The sequence below is a fragment of the Camelus ferus genome, chromosome 1, assembly GCF_009834535.1.
Source record: "Camelus ferus isolate YT-003-E chromosome 1, BCGSAC_Cfer_1.0, whole genome shotgun sequence".
NCBI classification, from domain to species: domain Eukaryota; kingdom Metazoa; phylum Chordata; class Mammalia; order Artiodactyla; family Camelidae; genus Camelus; species Camelus ferus.
Window position 1 is genome coordinate 1,358,858 of NC_045696.1, and position 10,656 is coordinate 1,369,513.

The window sequence follows — 10,656 nt, forward strand, 5'->3', positions numbered from 1 at the left end:
TGTCCCTCTCCTGACACGAAGGGTGCACTCTCTGCTTTGGGCCTCAGCATAGCATCCGGTCCGGAGAGCCTTCCTGAACACCACACCTCACCCAGGAGCCACCTCGATGCCCCAGCCTCGCCTGTGCCTCCGTCTGCCTCCTGCCTGGCTTCGTCTGCCCCCTGGAGGTCGGCTCAGAGAGGCCTCCTCGTCTTCCTCCTCATCCTCCTCGTCCTCTGTGCGTCCTTCTGCGAGGGCGCACACAGAGAAGGCCTGGGTAAAACCCGTCCACTGAGGGCAGGAGGGACAGGAACAGGGCCCAGAGCCACGGAAACCAGCCATCCCGCTGCACACACGACAGACGGAGCGCAAGGGGTCGGCTGGCCTCCCTACGTTTCATCCTATTGATTGAACCACTGAGAAGATGGGTATTTCGAAACTTCCAAACCAAAGAAAAATCAAATAACCACAAACAGTACCAGCTGACATGCGTGGAAGCTATTTCACCACTTGAACAGCCACCTTCAGCAAATGCTGCTGCCCCAGCGGCGCCCCAGCTTCTGGAGGCCCAAAGCATGGCCACCTGCCCCACCAGCCGGAGGTGGGGGCAGCCGCCCGGACGCGGCGCTGGAGCCCAGGTCAGGGGCCCAGTCTGGTTAGCCCTCTGAATGGCACTAAATTTGGTGAATAAAGGTGCCAACCTCTAGTTAAGTTAATGATACCTTTAGAGACATGAATTTTTTTAAGTTAAAAAACCCACCATTTCCACATGTATCTTTCTGTGAGGACGCCCCAAAGCGCGTTTAGCACCACAAGCTAATAAGAAAGTAGATCCGAAGTCTGCTGCACAGTTCCCAAGGTTCCCACATTGAGCACAGAATGTTTTATTTTACGCCCTCCTTTCAAAGGGGCAGCAAGCTGCTTAGGGATGTCTGAAGTGCACCGCAGCTCCCGTGGGCAGGAGTCCCGCCTCGCTCCCGGGGCTGAGCTGGCCCTGCGCCTCCGGCCGTCCCCTCCCACACCTCAGAGACGGTGCTCCGGCAACTACCCGCCTCCCGATGCGTCAGACATCCGTCCTCCTCTACGGGATCCTCCCTGACGGCCCCAAACACACTATAATCGCTCTCACTTACAAATAAAAACCCTGCAAGCCTGCAGCTGTCCAGCTGCTGTCTGGCTGCCCAGTCCCCTCCAGAGGGCCCCCCGTACCTGACGCTCGGCACCTCCTCTCTCTCACCCAGGCCTCCCCACCACCAGACCCCTCCTCCTGTGGGCCCCTCGCCAAAAGCCCCCAGGCTCAATCCTCACCCTTCAGCCTTTCCGTGTCTGCTCACCGCCACCCCTATGGTTTCAGACATCAGCAATGTGCAAATGATGCCAAATGGACATGATTGGCCCCAACCTCTTCTTGAACCCAACCTTGAACTTCCACGCAGATCATAACACCTCCACTGGGATGACTAATCACAAAATAACACGGAAGAAACCCTCTGCAGTCCTGCTGGTGGCGTCCAACTGCAGGCACTGCACGTCAGCTCAGCTCCCCCACCCACCAGCCCAGCAGACGGGGCGCGGCTCCTCTCCCTCGTCATGGAGGAGGACCCCGGGGTGCGAAGAGTAAGCGGCGAGCTCAAGACCACACGCCTGGTAGCCGCGGAACGGAGGTCCGACCCGCGGGTCAGCCTGCAGCACAGGGCCGCCTCCAGCCCCGGACCCCGGACCTCTGGCCAGACAGCTGCTCTGCCGGACGGCCCGCGTCACAGCAGCGCCCGTCGATGGCTCCGGCCGGCAGCCCTGGGGTCGTCGGGGCTGCTCCACCGCAGAGCCTACCGGCAATCCCGACAGGTCCGCCTGCGGAACACGCCAAGTTCCTCAGTTCTAAGGCCCGCGCTTTCCTGCACCTTCACGACTGTGAAATCAGGCCGGAGGTGAGAGGGGTCGCTCAGCCTCAGCTGAGCCTCTTGGCGGCATGACTGACGGGGCAACTAACCCATCGTCAGGCCGTTAGCAAATCATCTTAGGGCCGGAAGCCCCTCCGCGACACCTGCCGGTGAGACCAAGAGAGCGTCCAAGCTCGCAGACTGCAGCCGCGGCGTGGACGCGCCCCAGAGACGGCAGCCAGGAAGGCCACGCAGTGACGTCGGTGACAGCACAGTGGACTCTGCCGTGGCGCCGACTTGGAGGGACCAAACTCTAAAGGGGAAGAAATGTTATCCTTACTTTATTTCACTTACCTTTTCTTTTGTCATGAAGGCACAAGAGCGGCATGGTCTGAAAAGCCCATGCGGGAAGTCTAAGGGCTCTTCCACCGAGTGCGAGTGACCCCCAACTGACGGGGCCGTCTGTGTCACAGTCAAAGTGGCAACATTTCCCTGGTAACAGCACCAGAAAATAACACTGCAACTTACTTACAGAGGACATTTCACACGTGCTGGAGGACAGCACGCCAGATCTGCTCCCACCACCTCTGCCTGGGCAGGCCCGCTGCCCCCTCCTGCCCGCGGCCCGGGCTCTCAGGGAAGTCCTCCCTTTGCCACTTACCCGTGGCCTCTCTGAACCCAGCTTTACCCACCTGTAACATGGAAGACCTATAATAATGCCTGCCTATAGACTGCCTAAGAATTTAATGAATAAATGTAAAGCACTTAAATGGCTTGGCACATCACAAGCTTCCAAAAAAGATTAGCTGCAGAACAGCCAGCGTGATTCCTTTCAAAGGTAAATCAGATCCTGCCCTTCTGTTGTTCAAAACTCTCTACTAGGAAGGTAGGCGGGCAGGCGGCACCCTGCGAGGCTGAGATCACCACCTCAATTCCACACCCCCATGAGCTGCAGCCCTCCCTTCCTCTCAGCCCCCTGGGCTCCCGTACCAGCACCGCATCAGCACCACACAGGAAGCTCAGACCCCTGTGGCCCAAGGCCAGGACTTCAGAGCTCCCTCTGCCTGCCAAAGCCACCAGCCTCCAGCCTCTGAGAGCCCCCTCGACCCCTCTGCTAGTTTTACATGCTCCTCCCTGCACTTAGGACTTCAGCTGGGGTTCACCATCCTCATCTCCCCCATGGGGGCAGGAACCACCCTTGCCGTTCACTCCTCTGTCTCCAGGGCCTAGAACCGTACTGACATCTGGTCTAAGTCCGGGGAGGGGGGTGACCACGTGAGTGAAAGAAACCCGCCCTAGACGCTCGCAGAGTTTCACCGCGCTTCCCATGGAAATACCAGGCCCCTCCGAGCTGCTTCCATCCCCTCCCAGCCTTGTCTTCTGTTTAAATCCACCACGAAGAGAAAGCCGTTCTCTGGTACACCCTAGACACCTGGCACACAGCAGTGTCACCCAGACCACAATAGAACGTGACGAGCTGGTACTGAGGGCCTGGGCCCCGCGGCCGTCAGGCTGCGCCGCAAGGCCAGGTGAGCACCGCTGCCGGCTGCTAGCTTCCTGTGCACGTTCCGAACAACACATGACGTCAGGAAGAGAAGGAACGAGGAAACCTCAACGACCTCAACATACAATTTTTGAATGAGGTTCTCACTGTCTTTCCTACGTCACATGTTATAAAAATATGTCTAAGTTTTTTTTAATAGTAGTATTTCTATCACACCAATTGTAGATTTGGAAATCCATGTTTTAGAACACTGACAAAAAAAATCAAGTTTTCCAATAAAACTGGACCTAAGTTTTTCAGTTTCATACTAAGATTGACAATTTTTCTTAAACAACTTTTTTATAGGCTGGTAAATGTATAACTTCACCTATTAATCTCCAAAGTATACTTTCTATCTCCTACCTATTTAAATAATTTCCTCGGTCATAAATACATCGCACATCACAGTATTCAAGGGAATAAAACCCAGCTCTTAAATAAACCTTACAGCCAAGGAATTTTGATGATTTAAAGAAATGATTAGTAGGTTTTGCTTGAACCCATGCACAAAAAAATTCACTGCAGCACTGTTTCTCACATTCGATATTAAAAACTATATTAAAACACATCTGTAACCACATGTATATTTCAACCACTGCTGAGGCAGCACACAGTCACCCGGTCAGAGCAGTTAGGGGCCCGAGTGGCTAGGGATGGAGTGGAATGAGGCTGTGTGTCTGTCTGCACCCCTTGAATGTGCAGTGTGAGAGCTTATACTTTCAAAGCTGTAAATAAAAACTTCAATGGTATACATTTTAAACTTTCATAACTAAAATTATGAATTTTATTTTTAAAAAGGTAATGCTATAACAGTGTTTAATAAAGTCAACCGCCAGCTTTTGCACTGCTTTGAACTCTGCGTATTTTGCTCGGCACTGTGTGTGGGGAGCCTAAAACAGGGAGGGCCCCGCGTAGCCCAACATGGTAAGTACTTGCCAAATGAATTCATTTACTTTATTCATTCATCAGACAAATTTAAGTTTAAGGAATTTTCTTATCCCCGTCTAAAAGCAGTTGAAATGCCTTTACAACATGTAAATTCACAAAGTCCTGAATTAGCCTCTGAGCCGAGAAGTTTTTTGTGGGAGACGTTATTAGCTCACGGTCCTCTCTTCACCTCCCGGCGCTGACCATGAGCACAGTGCATCTCGGATGCATGTGTCATCAATTTCTCAGAGCTGGACCAATTTTCTCTTCACCACTGCCCCCTGCAGAAAGGCCTTTTTTTCCCTTCCAACTATAGCCTCAAATTTTGTTGGAGATGTAGCTGAATAAATTCAGTCTCAGGAACCTTCAGACATCAAACAGGCACGACTCACAGACAGCGGCTGCCCTGCAAAGCCAGTGTGAGTCCCCACCTCCACCTGGGCAGGGCAGGAGCGACACCCAACTCACTGAGTCTCATCCAGTATTCATGAGCGCTGCTGTGGGTGTCCCTGCGGAGGGGACCCTGTCCCTGGAGGGACCTTGCAGCTGATTCTCACATCAAGGAGGAGGGGTACCAGCCAATCTTTGCCTTCTTCTTCTTCTTCCTTTCCCTTCAGGGAAACCCTCAGCAGGCAGAAGGTAAAGGAATCTCAGCCTCAAAAAAAGACGGTAATCAAAAGACACTGCACGGGGAACTGCCCAGAGCACAACCCGGTGTTTGGGGAAATGCAGCTTGTAGGCGGCACCTTTTAAAGGAATACAACACATGGTAAATTTAAGAGGGAACAAAGAGAAGTAGATAAATATTTCTGTTCTCGAAACTTAACTGGTCGATCATCTTAATTACGACACTAAGAATAAAGAAGCAAGTCTGACATCAAGCCACTTTTCCTTGTACTTCCAGAACTGAACGCTAACCATTACAGCTCGCGCAAGGAAACAAAACGCCCTCATCAGAAGCAACGACCCAGACACGCCGGCTGAAAATACTAACGGGAGCCACACACAGCGCTGCGGGTCTCCACGTACAAATCGGGACTAGGACACGTTTTAGGTTCTCCAGTACGTTAACGAGACTCCGACACGTCTCAGCGTCCACAGCCCACGTTGACCCCTTCCTTCAGACCCATTCGCGTCCCGGTAATTTTCCTACTGCAGATCTGAACATGTCAGAATTCACCTCGAGCCCCTAGTCGCCCCAGATCGTTCCGATTGCTCAAGATGCCCGGAATCCGCGGGAACTTCCCCGCCCCGGGACGCCCGCGGCGCAGAGCAACCCACGCGGACACTGCGCCCTCGGGAGGACACGCGGGGCCGTCCCCGGCGCAGCCTCACTGTGGGGGTGCAGCCTCCATTCCCCGGGGGCGCAGCCTCACCCGGAGGGTGCACTGTGCCCTCCACACAGCGCAGAGCATCTTGCGCGGACCCGGTGCCCTCCCGAAGGGGACGCGGGGCCGTCCCAGGTGCAGCCCTGTCCCGGGCGCAGCCCTCCCTCCTAGGGCGCACCGCAGCCGGAGCAGAAGCGGCACTCCCGGGGAGGGGACGGGGCTGTCCCCGGTGCAGGCTCCCCTCCTGAGGGCCCAGGCTCTACTCTCCAGGGCGCAGCCTCATCCCTGGGGAGAGTGTCCCTCCCCGGGGGCGCAGCCTCTCCTTCATCCTCGGGCTCAGCGTACCCGCCCCGGGGCGCATCCACATCCCTAGGACGCAGCCTCCCCTCCGTCCAGGTTCATCCCGGGAGTGCAGCCTCCCATTTATCCTTGGGCTCGGTGTACCCGCCTAGGGGCGCAGCTTCATCCCGGGGACGCAGCCTCCCCTCCGTCCTGGGGGCGCGGGCTCCACTCCCCAGGACGCAGCCTCATCCCTGGGGGCAGTGTCCCTCCCCGGGGGCGCAGCCTCCCCTTCACCCGCGGGCTCGGTGTACCCGCCCCGGGGCGCAGCTTCATCCCGGGGACGCAGCCTCCCCTCCGTCCCGGGGGCGCAGGCTCTCCTGCATCCCGGGGCGCAGCCTCCCTCTTCCGCGGCGCAGAGCATCCCGCGCAGATGCGGCGCCGGGGGCAGGAGACGTGGGGCCGCTCTGGGCGCAGTTCCCCTCCCTGGGCGGCCCGCGGCCGCTCCGGACAGCGTCTCCGGACAGCGCCCCGGGCCGCTCGGGTCCCGCTCCAGCCGCACGCCCGGCGCGGCCTCACCACCTGCCCCGCGGCGCTTACATAAACGCAGCCGCGGCGCTGCCCCGCGCTGCCCGGCGGCGTGGCCCGGCAGCGTGGTCCGGCCGTGCTGTCCGGCCGCGGTGTCCGAGCCCCGCCGCCCCCGCAGCGCCGCCGCCCCGCCGGCCTCACCTCAGCCGCGGGCCGCTCCGCTCCGCGCGGCTCAAGGGCTCCGATCGCAAGTCCGCGGGGCTCCGATCGGCCGCCGGGGGCTGCGGCGCGCTGGCCGTGGCCTGGCGCGGCCCCGAGCGCGCCCCCGAGCGCGGCCCCGAGAGCGGCCCGACCGGCCGCCGCCTCAGCCGCCGCCTCAGCCTCCGCCCTCCGCCCTCGGCGTTGGCTCCGCCCTCCCCGGGGCCCCCGCGGCCGGCCGCGCGCACGCGGAGGGGGGGGCGGCGACGCCACGACGCCGCACGTGCGCGCGCACGCAGGCCGCGCCGAGTTTTACCCGCGGTCGGCGGGGCCCGGGAGCGCGAGAGGGGGCGAGGGGACGGAGGGATCCGGGAGAGAGGGCCCAGGGCGGCGGGAGGGGCGCGGCCCCGCGAGGCCCCTCCCGCGGCCGGCGGCGCGGGGTCCCCGGCGAGGCGGGCGGGGTCCGCAGCGTCCGCGCGCTGGAGGGCGCGCCGGGAACCGGACGTTAAGGTGCACCCGGCCTGCGCGGTGCGAAGTCAGGGGCGTGCTGGAGGAGGTGGGGTCACGGCCCCCAGACGCCGACGGCGCCCCCCGGTTTCTGCGTGGGACCCTCGGCGAGATTAGAAGCAAGGCCAGATGACCAGCTGCAGGGCGCTGGCTTGGTCGGTTAGCGGGTGAAGGCTTGTCACAGCTGTTTCACGAGCACGCGGTAAGCGTACGCCCCCGGGCACCATAATTGCATTTTCTACGGCGATACCGAGAAGTGTTTACACGCAGAGTGGTAAGCATTTGTGGAAGTGCCACGTTTGGAAGACCAGAATAACCAACTCAAGGCTGCACTTCTACTCAGAAAACAGTTTGACAAGAAAAATCCAGTCCTTAGACGCGAGTGCCCAGAGCGCTCTGGGGGCTGGTCACCTACTAGGAGGACTCCAGGGCGCAGAGGGCGGCGGCGGGCCAGCCTGGGGCTCTCAGCCTGGGCCTCTCAGCCTGGGCAGCGCCGGTGCCAGCGGAGGCTGCGCTCCAGGGCCCAGTTCTGCTGCCCCCTTCTCAGCTGCGGGGCCTAAGGCATCTCTCCGGACCTCTGCCGGTTTGCTCCGGTGTAAGAGGGGGAAGAAGACACATGTCCGGGAAGAGCCCAGCCTCCACACTCTAGAGGTTAGCTGCGGTCACCCCCAAGTCATGGGACAGAACGGGGTATCCCTGAGTGCAGTGACCTGAGTGCTGCGGCGGCCAGCTGTCTGCTTCAGGTTGTTCTCTCACGGGAAGGCCCGCCAGCTAGCAGGAGGCCCAGCACCTGCCCTGAGGGCCGCTGCCAGGTGCAGCGTCCAGAGGGGCGCTGGACAACACGGAAACACCAGGGTTCCTGGGATGACGTCTAGGGATTCATTCTTAAGAAGGAAAATGTACATGAGGACTTTTATTTCTATGCAACCAACCACCCCAACTAAGTGGCTTGAAGCAATCATTTATTTGTTCGCGATCCTGAGGGCGAGCGACTGGCACTGTTCATCTCTGCTTCGTGGGGTGTGGCTCGTATGAGCTGGGACTCACACGGGCCACTCCCTCGGGTCTCGGGCAGGGACTGCCATCCGAAAGCTGGCCGCCGCTGCTGCTCATGCTGGTGTGGCCCCATCAGCAGCAAGAGGGGAGGCAGAGTTCGGTGCCCAGGGCTTTTCCAGCCTCCGCACGTTTCCTAATGTCCTGTTGGCCAAAGCAAGACAGAGGCCCAGCCCGGAGCCAGTCTGAGAGGCCCGCGCTCAGTACTGTGTACACAGGGGAAGCGGTGCCTGCCCTCCAGGCGGAGCTGGTGGAGTGAATGCAGCCTGTCAGCTGAGGCAGAGAGCCCCAGGCCTGCACGGGGCTCCAGCTGGCTGGCCCGCCTCTTGGCCACTTCGGAGGCGGCTGGGAGCCTGGGGTCGCCCCTGCCTGCCATACTGCTCTCCTCAGCCACCATCCTCTCCAGAGATGGGTGTATGTGGTGTTCTCCCCGACCTGTAGTGACACCCACAGGATGTGTCTCTTTATGCTGATGTGGGGTGAAAGCAGTTTCCAGTCACCCGGCACAGTACCAGGGCTCGCCGGGCACCTGAGAGGTCAAGGTCCAGGATGAGGGTCTTACGACCTCCTCAGGAAAGCCCGTCCTTCCCCCTGATTACGGTCAACATCAGACACGTGGGTGCCTGGGATGGGCCCTAGGTCTCCTCAGGGGTGCTGGCAGCTGTGCCTGCAAGGCCCTCAGTGCAAATAGCATTGCCCCAGCCTGAGCCCCGCCCCGCCCCCAGGCCTCCGGCCCACTGCTTGCCTCACTTGTGCAAAGTGTGAAAATGAAATCACACTTTGGTGTCCTGGAAAATAAAGCTGTTGCTCAAATGCTCGCCTCTAGGGGTCTAGCCGGTCATCTCTCCCAGGACGTGGTCTTGGAGGGACAGAAGGGTGTGGAACTTCACCTGCTGGGAACACTGGTTACACAACACCCGGTCCACCTCACCCCTTTTCTCCTCCAGCTGAATCAGTCAGCGTGACCGGGTAGCCCGGAGGCGGAATTAGAAATTACTCCAGGCACAGATGCCTGCGGGTCAGAGTGGTGCAGAAAGATGGGTAATGGTCTGAGGGCAAAGATGCAGGCTAGTGAGAGGCAGCGTGAACAGGATTTCAGTCTGCGGCTGGGGGACTACTGGAAGGAGGGGACCGGGCCAGCCCGCTGGCCGCAGAGCTGCTGGGCATGCATTCACACCCTGGCTGTCAGGCTTTCCATGGAAGGGGGGTTCAAGGCTCACAGGTATAGAAGCCACTCTGGTGCAGCGACCCCCCAGGTGGGCATGCAGCCCTGAGCTGGGGCAGCCATCGTGGCCTGGCTGTCCGACCTCCACTCCAGACCCGGGCCGGTACCCTTGTGCCCACACAGGGTGACTTGAGTGATCCTGTCCCCACCTCTGCAGGGCAAGCACCTTGGTGGCCAGTCCTGCAGAGACCACGCCCAGGCCACAGTCATGGTTTAACTGGCCTGAGACGGATGCACCTTGACTGTGCATTTCAGTTGTTCAATGTCAGGGATAAACTTTTTCATGTTCTTTTGAAGCCCCTTTCACTTTAGTCCCTGTGAACAACCAGGAACGTATCTGAAAAAATGTGCTTCGCCTTGTTTTACTGAATTCTGCCCAGTCTTGGAGAAGGGACACTCACTGGGACTTTAGATCATAGTCTGAAAGTAGGTTATTGATTTCTTGGCTTTTAAAAAAGTCAGGTAGCTAGAACTACTAATGAGTGGTAACCAATATACTGTGATACATTTATCTGAGACAGATTTTTTTTTGCCCTAAATTAAAAAAACAAAAACCAAAAAACATGAGACTGGAGTGACAAAGATCAAATGCTACTAAACCTTGAGGCAGGTCTTCCTGGGAGTGGACACCTTGCTTGGAGTCTGCTCAGCTCATGACAGACTTCCTCCTCTGGGTCCCCAGCCCCAGAGTGAATCCCCTCAGTCACGAGAGGGGCCAGGAGTGGCCATGTCTGTGCTCGGGACACGTACACACTTCCCACCCCCACTCCAGGACCAGGGGAGGAGTTCTGACTCAGTGTGTTTCACTGGGGATCTGGGGTTGGCACTGACTCAGTCCTAAGCCTCTCCTGGTCCTGGACTCGAACAGTTTAAACCCAGAGGCAGCCAGGGAGGTCTGCATCGCTGGCCACGCACACCAGCCGGGGAAGCCAGGCTGAAGTGGAAATCTAGGGCATCAAGCAGAGCTGGGAACTGAGAACATTCTGCTGGCCTTTCAGCGCCTTGGGCAGTGCGTCACGTGCAAGGGCGGCACACGCTTACCACAATGAACTCGCTCTCGAGTTGTTCATAGTCTGCAGGTTAGATAGGGCGGGGGGCAGTGGCGCTCCCGCTAACTGGAGGCAGCCTGGTGTGAGGAGCCAGGCGCCGGGGTTGGGTAGGGGCAGGCCTGCTCGCCCCAGCCTGAGCACGTGCCTGTCCGTGGTCCCC

General features: G+C 58.8%; 1 protein-coding gene across 5 annotated transcripts in view; it reads right to left on the bottom strand.

The window, feature by feature from the left end:
- Positions 1–6,798, bottom strand: part of ADARB1 (adenosine deaminase RNA specific B1) — a 113,752-nt gene extending 106,954 nt beyond the window's left edge. For all 5 annotated transcript variants that reach the window (XR_004323788.1, XR_004323798.1, XM_032490640.1 and 2 more), the window contains exon 1: positions 6,666–6,798. The gene's annotated coding sequence lies outside the window, so the exon portion shown is untranslated. The remainder of the gene's footprint in view (positions 1–6,665) is intronic.
- Between the last annotated feature and the right edge of the window lie 3,858 nt (positions 6,799–10,656).